The 20,350-nt window shown below is 47.1% G+C and overlaps 1 protein-coding gene across 1 annotated transcript in view; it reads left to right on the top strand.

Moving 5' to 3' along the window:
• Positions 1-20,350, top strand: part of LOC146859976 (uncharacterized) — a 380,440-nt gene that overhangs the window by 130,562 nt on the left and 229,528 nt on the right. The window lies entirely within an intron of this gene.

Raw genomic sequence — 20,350 nt, 5'->3', positions numbered from 1 at the left:
CTCTCTTCCTCGCTCTCTCTCACCCTCTCTTTCATTTGTTGGGGGTATGGCACACCTTCTTCTCTTGGATGTTGTCTTCCAGATTGTGTCCTACAGATTGTCCAGTGAGGACCTGCTAGGACTCATCCGAATGGTTGTTTTGGCTTTTGTTTGAATGGTGTTTTGTGTTGGTGATTGCATTGCTGTATGACTGATTCTCCATTTTCTGGCCACGCATGTATGTTGATTTTCCTGCTTGTGCGACATCAGGCAAATTATTTTGTTTTTGAATTTGTAGTGTTGGTGTGCAGTTTCTTTGTCCGGGGTTGGGGGGGCTTGCGGGCCTGGGTGTGATGTCGGTGGGTGTTGTGGCCCTCTTGGGGGTTTGTGCTGCATGGGCAGTTGCTCGGGGGCATCTGTTGTTCTTCATGTGTGGGTATGGGCTGTGCTCCCTTGTTTGGTGCCAGTTGTGGTCCGACTTTGCACCAGGTCAGAGCAGGTGTTAGTTTCCTGGTGCTAACGTGCCTTATCGCATGTTTTGTGTTCGTATCGCAGATCTGGCTGGTCATTGGGAATGTTGCAGAGTGATGTCGTTGCTTTTGCTCGGGAACGCCTACTCTGCAACTCATTAGCGATAGTTGCTGGGGGCATCCGTGGCGATGTTTGTTGCGGATGCTAACGCCGGAAAAGTGGTGCTGTCGGCTGTTTGCATCGGCTTGTGAATGGGGCGGTAAATTTATCACGACTTTCGCTGCGATAAAGTGCCGATAACTTGTCGATGGCTACTTGAGAATATGGCCCTGGGTTGGGTGGAGCTCACGGGGAAGGGTCGGGAGTAGCTCACCCCAATGACCACACTTCTGAGCCTGACCTGTAGGGGTCTGACTCCTGGCAAACTCTAATCCCCAAGGGAATAGTACAGAGGGTACAGAGGGAGTCCCTAGAGGTTGGACCCCCTTTTTTCCTCCTGGGAGGGTGCAAAGAGTCCAAGGAAGGTCTAGGATCTCCTCTGTTAATTCAACTTCCTCTAACCACTCCAGGGAGCCATCCATCTCTAGCCAGAGGGAAAACTCCTTAGAAAGGAAGTACCACCTGCTCAAGCTTGAGAGAGCCAAGCTCAGGTTCAAGAAGTAGTAGTTGGTCTTTGACAAGGAGACCCTGGAAGTTCAGAGGGCTAGGAAGAATTTGGGACTAGGGTCCCATGGTGGCAGCACTAGCGCACCTAGGGTCTGGGAATACTCTCTACACTAGGAACCTGAGTAGGATAGTCCCTCCTTACCAGGAGGGGATGACATCCATAATGGATCACTGCTTTGGAGAGGGCCTGTAGAGGGCAGCAATCCTGTGGCTCTCCTTTGTTAACCGAAGTAGAGACAAACTTCTCACTGTTAGGGAGGAAGATGCAGACAACTACGCAGTGTTGAAGAGTGCCCTCATAGATGGGTTTGGTTTAACCGCTTAACATACAGGGTTAAGTTAGGGACACACAGAAGGCACACACCCAAGACTGGTTTGATTTATTAGACAGTGCCATTAAGATTCTGGAAGACTGCCTTCATAGCAGTTATGTGCATGACTATGAGGGACTGTGCAATTTATTGATGAGGGAGCACATCCTTAATAACTGTCACAATCAGCAACTGCACCAGTACCTGGCGGACTCAGATCTGACCTCTCCCCAAGAATTGGGAAATAAGGCAGACAAGTGAAGCAGAACTCTCATGGTGGTGGGGACCAGAAGAAGCAGGATTCTTCTATGGCCCAAGAGAAGGGACGGGAGAAAGGTAAAGACAATAAAGATTCTTCACAAGGTCCCAAAAATCTTCCTCAGGGGGTGTATTCCTAACCTTGGTGTTACCTGTGTAAGGAAAAAGGCCACAGAGCAAAATATGGCAATTGCTCTACATCTGGCACTTAGAAGACTACTACTACTGCTCCTAAAGCAACTAGCGCCCCTAGCACCAGTACAAGTAGTAGTAGTGCCCCCAAGGGATTAGTAGGGTTAACCTTTGGTTCAGAAGTGGGTTCTGACCTAGTCAATCAATCAATCAATCCATCAATCAATCAATCAATCAATCAATCAATCAATCAATCAATCAATCAATCAATCAATCAATCAGGGTTTGTAAAGTGCAGCTACTCACCCGTGAGGGTCTCAAGGCTCTGTGGGGGTGGGGCGCAGTGATCAGACTAAGTGTTGAGTTCATATGAAGAGCCAAGTCTTGAGGTCCTTCTTGAATTGTGTCAACGAGGGGTGAATTCCTGAGGTGGATGGGCAGGGTGTTCCTTTTCTTGGAGGTGAGGTAGGAGAAGGGCATTCCTCTGGTTCTGGTCTTGCGGATTCATGGGACGATAGCCAGGGTAAGCTGGGCGGGGCAGATGTGTTCTTGTCTGTGGCAGTGCCATGGAACTTGCCACTTTACTTGTAAGTCTCACTAACTTGGGTAAGTACAGACAGCAGCCACTCAGTGATGGTCAAGAAGCTGTGGCATACAGGTACACAAGGGCCAGTGTCACTAATCCTGAACAGATCATACTTTGTCAAATTTACCAAGTGACCAATGCTAGCAGTGTCAGGACTGATCATTCCTTAGCAGTTGTGAATCTCAGCTGGGGAGAAGTAACTGGCCCTAAAAATGTTGTAGTTTCCCTAGACCTACCTGTGAACTGTCTGTTGTGGAGTTCAGGAAACATGCAGAAATTATGGGTTATTTTTGCTAGTGCCTTTGCAGTCACTACTGCTCAGGTCAAGAGACTGGCACAGAGGGATCCCTTGATCCTGAAAAAGTGGACCAGGAAGCTCCCAAGAGAAGGAGCAGGAAGGGTAATGCAATTATCCTCCTTCCAGACTCCCAGTGAGGATCAGGCTTTGGAGGGAGATGACCTCAGCCCCTGGGAAGGAACTGTCCCAGAGGAACTTAGGCCTGACATGGCTGAGTTCTTGGGGCTAGGGGGCCCTTCCAGGGCAGACTTGAATCTGGAACAGAAAACCTGCCCCACTCTTGAACAACTCAGACAGCAAGCTGCTGCTGAGGAGGCAGGGGATGCCAGTGGGTCTTAAAGGTTCTATTGGGAAGATGGGCTCCTATTTTCTGAGTATAGAGGTCCCAAGCCTGGTGCCACCAGGAGGTTGGTCATACCTCAGAAATTCAGGGGGTTTCTATTATCCCTAGCACATCACATCCCCCTTGCAGGACATCTTGGTCAAAGCAAAATGAGGGAGAGGCTTGTCTCTCACTCTCACAGGCCCCTCATGTCTGAGGATATCAATGAGTTTTGTCGCTCCTATGTCACTTGTAAGTCAGGTGGCACAACAAAGGACCCCTTAATTCTACTTCCATTGGTTGGGGTTCCCTTTGAGATGGTAGGGATAGACATTGTAGGTCCCTTAAACCCTCAAACAGCATCTGGACATAGTTACAAACTTGTGGTGGTGAACCATGCCACTTGGTATCCAGAATCTATTCCACTTAGGACCACTATAGCTCCTGTGGAGGCTAGGGCTCTCCTGGGAATCTTTTACAGAGTTGGGTTTCTTAAGGAGGTTTTGTCAGTCAGAGGTACTAACTTCACGTCTAGCTATATCACTGCTATGTGGCAGAAGTGTGGTGTAAACTACAAGTTTATCACACCCTATCATCAATGTGCAATGGGCTTGTTGAAAAGTTCAACAAGACCCTAAACGGTATGATCATGTGACTCCCAGAAAAGCTGAGGTGAAAATGAGATGTCGTACTACCTTGTCTTCTCTTTGCCTACAGAGAGATTCCTCAGAAAGGGGTGGGCTACAACCCATTTGAACTTCTTTTGAACATCTAGTTAGGGGTCCATTGTGTCTAGTTAAGGAGGGCTGGGAGCAACCTCTCAAACCCCCTAAACATGACATAGTGGACTATGTACTTGGCCTGTATTCTCGTATGGCTGAGTACATGAAGAAAGCCAGCAAAAAGCTTGAGGCCAGTCAGGAGCTTCAGAAAGCTTCGCATGACCAAAAGGCTGTACTGACTGTTTACCAGCCAGGACAGAAAGTGTGGGTGTTGGAGCCTGTGGCCCCCTGCAGCTCTCCAGAACAAAAGAAGTAGCCCACCACACCATACTTGAGAAAAAAAGGTGAGGTAATCTACTTAGTTGACCTAGGCACTCCAAGAAGTCCCCGCATGGAACTTCATGCGAACCGCCTAAAACGTTTTACTGACAGGGCTCACATGAGCTAGCTATTGGCCACTGAGGAGGGACAGGAGGAAGAGAGTGACGCTCTCCCTGATCTCCTCTCTCAATACCCTGTTGATGGATCAGTAGAAAGAGTAGTCTTGGCATGAGCCTCACTGGTCAACAGCAGACTGATTGTAGGCAGGTTCTCGGTTCGTTTTCTAGTCTCTTTTTCCTAACCCCTAGTCAGACAACCTGGTGCACTCATGAGGTGGACAATCATGACAGCCCGCATGTGAAGAGCAAGAGTTAAAGACAGCCTGACCATGTCAGAGACTGCATCAGGACTGAGGTCTAAAAGATGCTGAATTTAGGGGTTATTGTGCCTTCAGATAGCCCTTGGACTAGTCCTGTAAACCTTGTGCCAAAACCTCACACCCAGGATGGTAAGAGAGAGATGAAGTTTTGTGTGAATCACAGGGGACTCAATGCAGTCACTAGGACTGATGCCAATCTAATCCATTGGGCTGAATGATACTCTGGTCTCTGCCAAATCTCTCAGTACATTTGACCTGACTTCTGGCTACTGGCATATTAGACTCTCTGAGGATGCCAAGTAAAAAACAGAACTTTCAAACCCTAGTGAGCGTTATCAATTAGTTGCAATGCCTTTTGGCTTGAAGAATGCACCTGCCATATTTCAGAGGCTGGTGAATAAAGTATTGACAGTTCTAGATGATATTGCTGTCTTTAGCTCCACCTGGAAAGATAACTTGGTCCACCTCAGAAATGTTCTAGAGGCCCTGCAAAAGGCAGGTCTCACTATCAAGGCCACAAAGTTGCAGATAGGTCAGAGTAAAGTTGTGTACTTGGGCCACCTTTTAGGCGGAGGCCACGTTCAGCCATTGGAGAGCAAAATCCAGCCCATCATGGATTGGGTTGCTTTCTTGGGCCTGACTGGGTACTATCAGGAGGTTTGTGAAGGGCTATATATCCATAGTACCACCGCTTAATGATCTCACTTCGAAAGGAATGTCTCAGAAAGTTCAGTAGACAGTTAGCTGTCAGAAGGTATTTGATTACCTCAAGCAGGCCATGTGCACTGCTCCCATTCTACATAGTCCTGATTACTCCAAAACCTTCATTGTCCAGATTGTTGCTTCTAAAATAGGGGTAGGTGCAGTTCTATCACAACGTAATGCAGATGGCCTGGATCAACCAGTAGCTTTTATATACAGAAGGTTGACCCCAGGAAGAAACGTTGGTCAGCTATTGAGAGGGAGGCTTTTGCTGTGGTATGGGCTCTGAAGAAGTTGAGGCCACACCTGTTTGGCATTCACTTTATTGTTCAGACAGACCATAAATCCCTCTTATGGCTTGAACAAATGAAGAGTGAAAATCCCAAACTTTTGATGTGGTCCCTTTCCCTACGGGGGATAGACTTTTCTGTCAAAATAGACCTGGGAGTAACCATGCCAACGCAGATGGACTCTCTTGATATTTCCGCTTAGAAAATGAAGACTCAACTGGGCAAGATTAGTCTCATCTCCTTTCGTTTGGGGGGGAGGGCTTGTGAAGGAAAGTAGGATCTGCTTTCATGGTTACCCCCACCTTTTGCTTGGTATCAGTATGTTTTTGACCTAGTTTGACTGGGATCCTGCTAATTAGGACCCTAGTCACTGTGCTTTTTTTGACAATGGTAAGTACTTGTGTACATCCACAATTGGCTACCGGTGTACCCAGGCGCGGTGCGTCCATTGGGGCGTTGGGGCGTAGCCCCACTAAGCCACATGGACCCACCGTCAAGCGCATTGCTCCTCACGTCTCGCAGCTCTCGCTGTCGCTGAATATATACATACGCGAGTCCCAGTACTAGTAGTACCAGGACACGCCCGACTGAATCCGGAGTACGCTGAAGCCAGGGGGTGGGGCTGGGCTGCAGCAGCTGAGTGACAGTCCAGACTCAGATGCAGCAGTAGTGCGCATGTGCATTTTTGGGCTATGACCAGCCCGAACATGCCCGCACATTATCTTCCCATTATGAGGGACCCAAGGGTGCTGCTTCAATACAGGAGCCAGGGCCGCAGCCCCCGGGTCTGAAATGGGCGAAGAGTAACTGTGCCCCTCTTCTGCGCGGTGGACCAACCAATACTGGTGCTGCATGCAGCGCCAGGATTGGCTTGTCCACCGCGCAGAAGGGCAGGCAATCCATTATTGGGTGCCGCGCGTGGGTGGTGGCACTGCCGCACTTGTGTGTGGCCAATCACTGTGTGACTTCATGTGAAGCCATGCAGTGATTGGCGATTTCGGGAAGCTGTCGCTGGCTGTCGTGGTGACGTCCAGGCCGAGGCTCCCTCACGTCACCGCACTAGCACCACATTACAATTACAGTGTTTGCCAGTGAAAGTGAAGCCCTACTTTTGTTGCCTCCTCGGACCTCGCTCTTTGATCAACGATGTTTTCCCTGGGTAGAAACAAGCACTGTGCAGTCCAGTCACGAGGAGCCTGGTGTGAGAACATTCCATATGTGAGTATTTAGGAATTTATTAGATGCACTTAGAGAACTGACTGTTTTGAATAAAACTGGAGGGGCGCATAGGGTGCACAGTGCCACCGCTGGTATTTTGGGGAATCGGCATCTGAGAAGTCAGACCACTATTGAGTGTGTCTAAGGGCGGGAGATTGCAAAATTGAGGCTAGCGGACGGGGGTGACGGGGGCTGTGCCACTGTGACACCAGAGATATGTCTGGAAGCTGGGAATGCTGATTTCTGGGACTGAGAGCCTTCCTGCAGGAATGGGTGCTCCATGCTGCCTCGTCACTACAGGGAAAATAGAACCCGAGCTTGAAAAGAGGGACGCAATAAAGAGTAATGTGGAAATGTCTATAGACTTTAACCCCAATATGAAAGCTCAGTCGTTAATGTATCTACTGCAGAAATGTGTAAGTAAACGTTGCATGTTCCAGGCGTAGATGGATGACTCAGTGCGTTAATACACCTGCTGCATTGACGTGTCTGTACAGGTTCCAATTCTGGCGAGATAGCTCCCTCCCATATCACTGGGTGCCTTAGCGCTATATCAGTAGAGTATTACGACTGAAAAGAGGAAGCTTAACATGTTAAGAATTTGCAAGATTTACTCATAAATTCACCTACCTTGCACCAGAGGCCGGCTCAAACTCCTACCACCCCGAGCCCTCCGCGCCCAGACACGGGGCCTCTATTTGATCATGTCTGTGATTGGCTTTGCCTTTAATCTACGAGTGGGCAGTTTTGCAAGTAGATGTGCTACAATGCGCTGTTACCTTAGAAAGCTTGAAGAGTGCTTGGTCATTTTAAATTCAGACGACCGAGGCCGAACTCTCTGCAAGGCTTTTACTTGCAACTGCTCTGTCTTTTTCTGCTGTCAGAGCGGTGACGGTAATTTATTTAAAAATAGTGTCTCTGGCCTTTTGTTTCTACCATGCCTCCCTCCAAATACAGAATACACTCACACGCTGTGTGTGTATGTTATATGGACGCATGGTAGAAACGAAAGGCCAGGGACACTCGTTTTAATTGAAATGAGTGTCCCTGGCCTTTCGTTTCTACCCTGCGCCCATGCAACATACACACACACAGCGTGTGTTTCTGTTGTGTATGGAGGGAGGCATGGTAGAAACCAAAGGCCACGCATTTCATGATTTAAATTAAATCATGAAATGCGCTGCCTTTTGTTTCTACCATGCCTCCCTCCATATACCAAAGAAACACACACACACTTCTGTGTGTGCAGGGCTTTAAGTGGGATGAAAAAACTGGGGGAGGGGGGGTCTCTCGTAGGGGCAGCCAATGTAATTATGAGCGTGGCTTAACACTGTTAAACTAAAAATCTGTACTTAGAACAGTGTGCTTCCCCACTGGTATTGTGCTTCTTCTGTCATTGCCTCTCCAGATATATAATACGAGTGACATTACACCTACAACCAGCCAGGACTATTGGCTTTATCAATGGTTGTAAGTTGCATAAGATAAATAAGAACAAACTGCAGCATTTTCATTATTATACACAATGAAAACATAGGTGGTTCAGAGATGTGTTACAGGGGAGAAACATTTAAAGGGCCTGTTTCCGTTGGTTGGGTGTGCTTGGCTTGGGGGTCATTTTGCAAGCAGACCATTTAGAGGATTGGGAATATTTTTGATTTGTTTCTAATGTTTTCTTCACATTTGTGCTTTAAAATGCTATATTTGGATCCACTTTTTCCAACAATTTGAAGTAAAAATGTGGTGTAAAATCCACCATTTGAATCCATTAAAAAAAACAATTCTTGCGCACCCTTCTTTTGCGGTTAGGGCTCGCTCGCTCGTTATATTAGGGTACAATATTTTTTGCCCCACCACTTTCAAAATCCACCAGCCGCCCCTGGGTGTACCCCTTAAGCCCCTGGTATATGGTACTAAGGTATCCAGGGCATAGGTGCACCAGTCGTCTCCCATGGGCTGCAGCATGTATTGTGCCACCCAAGGGAGTCTACTTAAACTGTGACTACAGGCCTGCCATTGCAGCCTGTGTGAGTTGGTGCTTTCACCTCTCACGACAGAAATAAGTTTGCTTATATCTGAAGTCACTGCACTTAAAACCTATAAGACACCCTTATGGAAGGCTCTTCAGTCCTAAGAGCAGAGTGCTTGGTTATAAGTGTGAGGATGCCCCTGCATGAGCATGACACCCCTACATATCCCGGTGTCAATTCTCCAGGCTTTGTAAGTGCGGTCAGCCAGTTTAATACATATAGTGGACATCAGTCAATACAAGATGTCTAACTATATAGCGGCTGCACCGATCCCAGTCATTTTTGGTATCAAACATGTTGGAATCCTACCCCAACACCGATTCCAGTGTTGGAAGTATGATCCCATGTACTGGGGGGTTTGCTTGGGCTACCCCCCTGTACTCTTGGTAACAGCCATTCAGGGTCTGACAGCAAGCTTGTGTTGCTGCCGACCGCAGACACAATTCAGCCCTCCTACTGTTGAGCCAAGCTTGAGCAGTGGAAAGTAGAACAATAGGTTTCCTGTCAGAGGGAGGTGAGACCACCTCTCAGACAGGACTGAGGGGCGGATTCACAAGAAAGTGACGCATCTGTAGAGATGCGTCACTTTCCCTGCGGCACAATGCAAAACCCTTGCTTCACAATGGATGTGCCGTATTTACAAATTTGGGGCACCATGGCGCATGAATTGACAGATGCGTCAGATAATCTGACGCATCTGTTGACCCAAAAGTGACGCATTGCTGGAGTTGCTCATGAAAATGATGCAACTCCAGCAATGCGTCACAACAGAGAGGTGAGTCCCATTTAAAAAGCCTTGCTTTATTCCTTACGCCTAGTCTGAGTAGGCGTAAGGATTTTGACGCAGCGAATGTGTAGAGTAACCTGTGAAATGTAAATTTAACTGCGTCAGTTCTACATGGCTTTTTGCGTGGGAATGCCCACCCTGCATACATTATACCTGACCCAGGTATAATGTGACGCAGGGCTTTACAACGTGACGCATCTCCCTAGATGCATCCCTTTGTAAATGGGCCAGAACTTTTACTTTGCCACTGCGTCACAAAAGTGATACAACGGCGGCGCAAAAGTGATGCAAGGGGCTTGTAAATCTACCCCTGAGAGTATTGCCAGAGCCGCCAGACTGTTTTGAAGGGCACATTTGGTGCCCTCCTTGCATACTCCACTTTGAGCCAGTTCAGAGAGCATTTGGCTCCCACTCTGCCATGAAACTGGAAAAAGGAAATTGGAATATCCTCTCCTCTGTCCATCCATCCTCTGGGAGGGGAACCCTAAGTTGTTCCAACCTTTTTCCTAGGATACTTTATGGCTTACAAGTTGGTGGGTCCTTAGATTAGTTAGGGGACAAGACTCAAGACTGAAACCACGTCACTCTTTGACCATCTGGACACTTGGACTTCGCTGGACTTTGCCTAGAACCGAGACTGCACCAAGGACGACTCCTGTTGCTCCTGGTCTCACTATTCTGCAAGTCTTCTTGTCATCTGTGTCTGTGCTTCATCCATTTTCTATGACAGACCTGTGGGCATCAAGGACACCCAAAGTAATCTTGTTTGGAGTGAAGGAGTCACTCCCCTGCATCTGCAGGCACCGCAATGAAGCTGACCGATCTGCTGCTCCTGTCGTCCTACAAACTTCCAGAGGCTCAGCAACACAGGTGGTGGTTCTACAACTCCTTCAAGGCCTGACCTGTCCTCACTGCTATTGTGAGGCCAGTATCCCTGATCGGAACTGCTGGGACTGAACCCCTGTACACTGTGTCGACTTGCCATTGCCAAGGCTTGTTGGCTCTGCACTCCAGAGATCTCAGTGCTACAAGAAGCTCCAACCTCCAGCATCTCTTCCCTCCAAGTTCAGCACCCTCAATGCATCCTCTGCACCGTGGGCCTTCGTTCTTGGTGAGCAGCTTGAGGTCCTCTTGCAACTCCTGTGCCTTTAGCCTGTGGGTCCTTCTGAGGGTCTTCTACTGCTTCAGTGGGCTCCTCTGATTGCTTGGGATCCGCTCCGACTCTCCTGCTGTTGGTGAGTCCCTTGGACCTTGCTGGTCTCAACGTTGCTCCTTTTTTGGTCTCCATGCCAGTTGCGGCTTCCAAGGCTTGTTGGTGCCTGACACAGACCACCTAGTCACCGACATCTGACATGGGGCAGCTTGTGTGTGGCTCCTGGTCTTCCTCAGCATCGCCTGGTCCTCACAGCTGAAGCAACAGGGTCACTGTTGACTCTCCGGACCACTTGACATCATTGGGCTTTGTGTGTTTGTGCCTCCTGGTCACCCCCAAATGGCATGAACTCTGTCCCCTCTGCCTGCAGGTTCTTCACTACAAGAATTCACCCTTGGATTCCATCGACCTTCTTCACTTTCTTCTCCAGAGGCATTTTCTCCCAAGCCTTCCATTGTCCTCTACAGAGGTTTCCGATGTCTATTCACCCCTATGCACCTGGCTCCCCTGGTGTAGGTAAGGTAGTTCCTGTGGCATCCACAGGTGGATTGACTCTCTAACCGGTCCTCCAAGGAAATTTTTCAGGTCCTCTGGGAAGGGTCCTTCTTCTGCAAAACTACTACAGTGACTTCTCCATTGGTCATGCGGCTGTGTTCCCACTCTACACACAGCCTCTGTGGGGGTTCTGGGTACTTACCATGTGTGGTTGCTTGACCCTGGCTCCTCTGGGTCTTCTAGTCCAAGTCCCATCCTCCTTTGCAGTTCGCGTTCCAATTTCTTAGTATACGGTTTGGTCATCCCCTGGAGACCACAGTTTTTTGTCCTACCTACCTTACTGCATTTGAAGTATTTTTGTGTATTGTGTTAATATCTCTGGGTAGGAGATATACCAATGTTTTAGTGAATGCTGTGTAATAAATAGAAGTATTTTTAAATACTGTGTGGTTCTTTTTCATTTAACCTACACTCAGGGCCGAACTGGCCGTAGCGGGCAGCGGGGAATCCCTCGGTGGCCCGCACAGGTTGGGGCCGGTTTTGGGCCCCTGAGGGCCGTTTTTGTTACAGGGCCGTTTTTGCAGCATAGCTGAAAAATCGGCCCTGTAACAAAATCATCCGGGGGTGCCGGCCGAGCACTTTACCAGTGCCGGTTTTGGTTCCCAGTCCGGCCCTGCCTACACTATATAATTAAACTGGTAAACCAAGCCGCTTAACACTGCTTGAAGATAAGCCTAAAGGCTTCTTCCCACAGCTACCACTTTTAGAGGTTTTTAGGGTTCTCAAAGACCACTAATATCACCATAAGGGTTGCCTGGATTAGTGCAAGGTGCATCACTTAAATATATGTGCACCATATACTAAGCCAGCCTCCTACAGTATGGCCGCAAACAGGTTCATTATAATTCATCTCCACATTGCATTAGCAGCATGGTTAAACACTTTATAATCCCCACACTTTAGATGATGTACTGTCTGCTCACAATCTTTCAGTTAATATCAATGTGTTATCACAATCTCTTTTTGACATTTCAGGCGCTGACTAAAACCAATATTCATACCATATACATGCTTAATATAATGAAATCATGAAATACGCACTGATTAACTTTAAAAAAACCTGAGTTTTGTCTTTAGATAAAATATGGCCCCTTTGGGCGAACCAGTGTGTTCTAATCCATCGCTCCCATGCAATCCAAGTTCATCAAAGTTCATCATCTCATTTACCTTCTTTGTTTCGGTGGCAAGGTCATCATCAATGTGTGGCTGCTGGAACGGGGGTACCTCACCTATCTTGTTGGATACTTTTACTGGAAGGACTGCACAGTATTTCTGAAATGCAAATCCGGTGTGATTTAATGTGCCAAACATAATGACCACCAGGGGTTAGGTGCAGAGTGCAGACCATCAAAACCGCAGCTAGTTGGAGGGAGTATTCAGGTTGGCGTGTCCCCGAACATGAAGCTGAAAAGCTGTAATAGTGGAGGAGGCTATGATAGGGCAAGAGGTTTGGAATGGAGAGCAGTGAGATGCTCCTGGCGGGGCTTTATAGGTTGAGCTTTCGAGACCTCTTGTACATACTTTAATGTAGATAGATAGATAGATAGATAGATAGATAGATAGATAGATAGATAGATAGATAGATAGATAGATAGATAGATAGATAGATAGATAGATAGATAGATAGATAGATAGATAGATAGATAGATAGATAGATAGATAGATAGATAGATCCAACGCAAGCAAAAAATGCGCCAAACCAATTTGCGGTTCCAACTGCTTTATTAGCTTCGATTGAAAGTGGCGGCATGCATACCTCCTTTTAACCCAACGTGTTTCGGCTCTATTGCGAGCCTTGTTTACAGGTGAGAAAGGTTTCCTCGATAAGAGCTCGCCTTACGCATGACGTACTGACTGTTCATAGAAAAACACATGAACCAGCATGCATCATAATGTCCAATTGACTTTTCAAGTACACTTCACAGTTTAAAGTCCTGGTCAAATATCGTTTTAGCCTGTGGTGACTCAAAAGTTGAAATACGGCATTGCTGGAAATGTTAGGAACAATGTCTTGCATTTAAAATGTTGAAATACATGCGCAAAATTGCCACTACTTCTCAGAAAAAACAAGGGATGCCGCAAATGAGAAGAGATGGCAAAATCTCTCAAGTCCCCTTACTCGCCCCTGGAGTTAAGGGTCCCAGGAAAATCCATTGCGTTGTCCCGAGGTGAGCGGGTTCTGCCCCCATCATCACATAGGTAATGTCCGAAATTCCTCCATCGTGAACAAGGCCGTGAGTATCGGGTGGGACGCGTGGATGATTTCACTCGTGCAATAAAGCCAGATATTAAAACCCACGGAGTGCCGGTTTCGCTTCATTATATCACCAGGCGTTTGCTGTATAAAAAAAAGAAATATATATATATATATATATATATATATAATCGTAGATTGATAAAGCCTGCGCAGGCGAAACGCGTCTCTCTTTTTACTGCGGGTCGTAGGAGACCTGAATACAATAAACTAGCCTTATACATACCGATCGTGAGTACTTGCCATTTTTTCCTTGGAGCAGGATGTATGACTGTGATATATATATATATATATATATATATATATATATATATATATATATATATATATATATATATAAATTCACTTAAAAAACCATAGGTTTCACACATGTTATAGTTAGCTGGACCTTTCCCTCATAAAAAACCAATGAAATTCCCCCGTTATAGTTAGTGCAGGCAACTATAACTCACGCGACCGCAATCCTCTGCTGATGACGTCAGATATTACATCACTGTATTTAGACACCTATTTACCCATGTCTTCTTCCATTAATCTTTAGCTATACATATATTACAAATATTTATTTTTCAGAAAGACACATATTTAATCAGTGATGTAATATCTGACGTCATCAGCAGAGGATTGCGGTCGCGTGAGTTATAGTTGCCTGCACTAACTATAACGGGGGAATTTCATTGGTTTTTTTACGAGGGAAAGGTCCAGCTAACTATAACATGTGTGAAACCTATGGTTTTTTAAGTGAATTTGCAAGGTTTTTTAAATGCTAATTCCTAACTATAACGTGTGTGAAACCTATGGTTTTTTAAGTGAATTTGTACGGTTTTTTAAATGCTAAGTTATGTATTTATTAATATTTTTCTTTTCAGGTTCTTCACCGTGCGCGCACCGTGCGCGTGCTGTGGGCACTCGGTGCGCTTCGCGCACCCAGCACCCACGATGCGTTGTCCGTGCCGTGCGCGCACAGTGCGCGCACCCCGCGCTTATTCGAAAAAAAATAATTTTTTTTTCATTTTCGGGGGTCCTTCAGTGACCCCCTGACAAAGGTTAGGGGGTCAGGAACTGTCTACCCTGCCCCCTTTTCACATTCTCCACCTTTGTTTTTCACTGCCTCAGACTGCGAGAGACAAAATGGCGGCCGACACTTCCTGATTTCGACCGACTGGAATGTTTACTGTCATGTAACCACCAATCAGAATTACGCTCGCGCACGTCAGCGTGCGCGTACGGTATGCTTACCGTTCGCGCACGGTGCGCGCCTATAGATATATATGTACTTTTAACTGAAATTTTCTCAGGAACTACTGAACAGATTGACTCCAGATATTCAAAAGGCACATCCCTGACCTGAGGACTTTCTCTTTGCCAAATTTCAAATAATTCTGTTCAGCCGTTCGGGCTGTACCTTGGACTAAAGGTCCCTATGGAAAAATGCATGGGGAAAACGCGTTTTGGGACCCCCCTTTTTGCTCAGCCCCCGCTTGACTAATCACCCCGAGACTTTCAGGGTAGGAGCGGAGCGGAGCGCCCCACCTATTTTGAAAAATTCGCGAGGATTCGTCAACCGGCGCCAAAGTTATTCAAAATAGAATTTTCAGATTTCCTATGGAAACACGGTCCTAACTATAACTATCTACTGGCGACCGCCAGTAGATAATATATATATATATATATATATACCACAACAGTTGACGATTCTCTCGCTGTTCCTGACGGCAGCCCCCAGTGGGGTGGCAGGCCCCTTATCCACTCACACACCAGTCCTTTCGTGTACACAGTGTAACGTCAAGAACACGCAGGACGGCCTGGGGTCAATTCCAATTACGTGCTTTTAATGTATTTCAGCAGCAAAAACGTGTTTCGAAGCACAAGCCTCTTGGTCACGGTTCTTGACGTTTCTATACCGTGTACACGAAAAAACATATATATATATATATATATATATATATATATATATATATATATATTCACTGAAAAAACCATAGGTTTCACACATGTTATAGTTAGCGGAAATTTTACTGATAAAAAACCAATGAAATTCCCCCGTTATAGTTAGTGCAGGCAACTATAACTCACACGACCGCAATCCTCTGCTGATGCTAATACTGTATTTAGACACTTATTTGCCCATGTCTTCTTCCATACATTTTTAGCTATACATATATTACAAATAATTTTTTTTCATAAAGACACATATGTCATCAGCAGAAGATTGCGGTCGTGTGAGTTATAGTTGCCTGCACTAACTATAACGGGGGAATTTCATTGGTTTTTTATCAGTAAAATTTCCGCTAACTATAACGTGTGTGAAACCTATGGTTTTTTCAGTGAATTTGTACGGTTTTTTAAATGCTAAGTTACTTTACGCCATTCGTGGCGTGCGCGCCCACTTAACGCAGTTAGTTCCGTGCGCGCACCGTGCGCGCATAGTGAGCACGCGGTGCGCTTCGCGCACCGCGCGCCCACTTTACGCAGTTAGTGCCGTGCACGCACGGTGGGCACGCGGTGCGCTACGCGCACCGCGTGCCCACGTTACGCTAGATGGGCCATGTACGCACGATGCGCTTCGCGCACCGTGCGCACATGGAGGACATATGATGCACTTCGTTTTGAAAGGTAATATTTTAATTTTTCGTATATTTTATAAGCCATGCACAAATGGTGCCCTTCGGGCACCATTTGCACACGGGGTGGAGAGAGTGTGGATAATTTTTTTTTAAATTATTTTTTTGGTAAATATTTTAGTTTCTCTCACATGCCGTAAGCCATGCACAATTGGTGCCCTTCGGGCACCAATTGCACACGGGGTGGAGAGGGTGTGGATAATTTTTTTATTTTTTTTATTTTTAACCGTACGCGTACGGTAAGCGTAATCGGCTAAATTACCGAAAAAATAAAAATTCCGTTTTTGGCCTTGGGGGATCTTTGGGGACTCCCTCATCATGGCTATGTGTGTGGGAGTTGTCTAAACAGCCCCTTTACATGTTTTTAGGCTTTATAGTTTAAAAATCACTCTCAGTGCGAGAGAGAAAATGGCGGCCGCCGCTTCCTGGTTTCGGCCGATTCGAATGTTTACTAAGATCTAAGAGCCAATCAGAATCGCGCTCGCGCACGCCACCGTACGCGTACGGTAAGCTTACGGTAAGCGTACCGTAAGCGCACCGTAAGCTGCCACAGATATATATATTGATTTAAAGGCTATTTTCTCAGAATCTACTGAACAGATTTACACCAAACCTACAAAAGGCACTTCCTTGACCTGAGGACTACCTCTCTGCCAAATTTCTAGTAATTCTGTTCAGCCGTTCGGGCTGTAGCCCTGTCTAAAGGTCCTATGGAAAAATGCATGGGAAAAACGTGTTTTGGGACCCCCCTTTTATCTCAGCCCCCGCTTGACGAATCCCCCCGAGACTTTCAGGGTAGGAGCGGAGCGTAGCGCCCCACCTATTTTGAAAAATTCGCGAGGATTCGTCGACCGGCGCCAAAGTTATTCAAAATAGAATGTTGCGGATTTCCTATGGAAACGTGGTCCTAACTATAACTACCTACTGGCGACTGCCAGTAGGTAATATATATATATATTCAAAGCGGTGGGGTGAAGGGCCCAAGACAAACGCTACCCCGCTCACTTTCACACCGAAGCCTGTACGAACTAGGCGGCCATTGGGATACGGGAGCAGACACTGCCCACTGGGGCAAGTACTTACATTGGTGGCTGCTCTGCCTGACCTGGACTCCTGGGTTCGGCTTTTCCTGGTGGCATGACGTCAGCACTGCATCAACCAATCGTAATGATGCAGGTAGCTTAAAGAGAGGGCGGGAGAACCGAGAATTGTTTGGCAGCATTTGAAAAAGCTATCACAGCGAAACGCGTCATGCGAAGCCAATTGGCGATTAAAAGCAGTTTGAACTGAAGTCCTGCGTGTGCTCTGCTTCCTTGTCAAGGGGGAGTTTTGGTGGATGTTGATGGTGCGAGCCACGAGCACCTTGTGAGTACCAACCCCCAAGTGTCCGGCGTTTTATGTGGCTAAACTTTGGTGAAACTACAGACTTTGTGGTAAACGCCGGATCACCGCTTACCTGAACAGTACCTGGCTGTCAATGACGGACTGCGACTTCGCAGGGGACTCATTGCCTACTGAGGCGGTGCGCACAGGAGAACATCGGGATTCAAAGCGGTGGGGTGAAGGGCCCAAGACAAACGCTACCCCGCTCACTTTCACACCGAAGCCTGTACGAACTAGGCGGCCATTGGGATACGGGAGCAGACACTGCCCACTGGGGCAAGTACTTACATTGGTGGCTGCTCTGCCTGACCTGGACTCCTGGGTTCGGCTTTTCCTGGTGGCATGACGTCAGCACTGCATCAACCAATCGTAATGATGCAGGTAGCTTAAAGAGAGGGCGGGAGAACCGAGAATTGTTTGGCAGCATTTGAAAAAGCTATCACAGCGAAACGCGTCATGCGAAGCCAATTGGCGATTAAAAGCAGTTTGAACTGAAGTCCTGCGTGTGCTCTGCTTCCTTGTCAAGGGGGAGTTTTGGTGGATGTTGATGGTGCGAGCCACGAGCACCTTGTGAGTACCAACCCCCAAGTGTCCGGCGTTTTATGTGGCTAAACTTTGGTGAAACTACAGACTTTGTGGTAAACGCCGGATCACCGCTTACCTGAACAGTACCTGGCTGTCAATGACGGACTGCGACTTCGCAGGGGACTCATTGCCTACTGAGGCGGTGCGCACAGGAGAACATCGGGATTCAAAGCGGTGGGGTGAAGGGCCCAAGACAAACGCTACCCCGCTCACTTTCACACCGAAGCCTGTACGAACTAGGCGGCCATTGGGATACGGGAGCAGACACTGCCCACTGGGGCAAGTACTTACATTGGTGGCTGCTCTGCCTGACCTGGACTCCTGGGTTCGGCTTTTCCTGGTGGCATGACGTCAGCACTGCATCAACCAATCGTAATGATGCAGATAGCTTAAAGAGAGGGCGGGAGAACCGAGAATTGTTTGGCAGCATTTGAAAAAGCTATCACAGCGAAACGCGTCATGCGAAGCCAATTGGCGATTAAAAGCAGTTTGAACTGAAGTCCTGCGTGTGCTCTGCTTCCTTGTCAAGGGGGAGTTTTGGTGGATGTTGATGGTGCGAGCCACGAGCACCTTGTGAGTACCAACCCCCAAGTGTCCGGCGTTTTATGTGGCTAAACTTTGGTGAAACTACAGACTTTGTGGTAAACGCCGGATCACCGCTTACCTGAACAGTACCTGGCTGTCAATGACGGACTGCGACTTCGCAGGGGACTCATTGCCTACTGAGGCGGTGCGCACAGGAGAACATCGGGATTCAAAGCGGTGGGGTTAAGGGCCCAAGACAAACGCTACCCCGCTCACTTTCACACCGAAGCCTGTACGAACTAGGCGGCCATTGGGATACGGGAGCAGACACTGCCCACTGGGGCAAGTACTTACATTGGTGGCTGCTCTGCCTGACCTGGACTCCTGGGTTCGGCTTTTCCTGGTGGCATGACGTCAGCACTGCATCAACCAATCGTAATGATGCAGGTAGCTTAAAGAGAGGGCGGGAGAACCGAGAATTGTTTGGCAGCATTTGAAAAAGCTATCACAGCGAAACGCGTCATGCGAAGCCAACTGGCGATTAAAAGCAGTTTGAACTGAAGTCCTGCGTGTGCTCTGCTTCCTTGTCAAGGGGGAGTTTTGGTGGATGTTGATGGTGCGAGCCACGAGCACCTTGTGAGTACCAACCCCCAAGTGTCCGGCGTTTTATGTGGCTAAACTTTGGTGAAACTACAGACTTTGTGGTAAACGCCGGATCACCGCTTACCTGAACAGTACCTGGCTGTCAATGACGGACTGCGACTTCGCAGGGGACTCATTGCCTACTGAGGCGGTGCGCACAGGAGAACATCGGGATTCAAAGCGGTGGGGTGAAGGGCCCAAGACAAACGCTACCCCGCTCACTTTCACACCGAAGCCTGTACGAACTAGGCGGCCATTGGGATACGGGAGCAGACACTGCCCACTGGGGCAAGTACTTACATTGGTGGCTGCTCTGCCTGACCTGGACTCCTGGGTTCGGCTTTTCCTGGTGGCATGACGTCAGCACTGCATCAACCAATCGTAATGATGCAGGTAGCTTAAAGAGAGGGCGGGAGAACCGAGAATTGTTTGGCAGCATTTGAAAAAGCTATCACAGCGAAACGCGTCATGCGAAGCCAATTGGCGATTAAAAGCAGTTTGAACTGAAGTCCTGCGTGTGCTCTGCTTCCTTGTCAAGGGGGAGTTTTGGTGGATATATATATATATATATATATATATATATATATATATATATATATATATATATATATATATATATTTATATTTATTGAGATATATTGATATATTGATATTTATACATATATAGTTCTTTATTCGGTTCAAAGAACCATAAAGTGCACAATAACAACATCTGAATAAAATCACAATACAGCTCATTAATGAATTAATATTACTAAAAATAGAATAAAATTGTTCCAAGTAATCCGGTTAAAAGGGCCTGAATACATTTCCCTGATAAAATAAGAGCGTAAACGACAAAAAATTAATTTCTATGTACATCTTGTGGCAATCTATAATCGGCGCTCTGCGCCAGGATTAAGTTCAGTCCATATTTGTCTGCACTTATCCGTTGGGGATCACGGTTTGATCCCCGGCACCGGCGGCAGGTCAGCCCAGCACCATGTGACTCTGGGCAATAGCTTGCTTAATCTTGCCGAGGGCCCCCAGCGCCGGGATGCCTACGGGTAGCTGTGCGCTTTACAAATACTGGATTTACATGTACATAAAGTGCATGTTACTTGTACAAAGAACAGTCATCAATATTTGATTAATCGGTATTACCCTAAAAAATTACA

Source organism: Triturus cristatus, chromosome 3_1, assembly GCF_964204655.1.
Source record: "Triturus cristatus chromosome 3_1, aTriCri1.1, whole genome shotgun sequence".
Lineage (NCBI taxonomy): Eukaryota > Metazoa > Chordata > Amphibia > Caudata > Salamandridae > Triturus > Triturus cristatus.
This window is presented reverse-complemented; position numbering and strand designations above follow the sequence as displayed.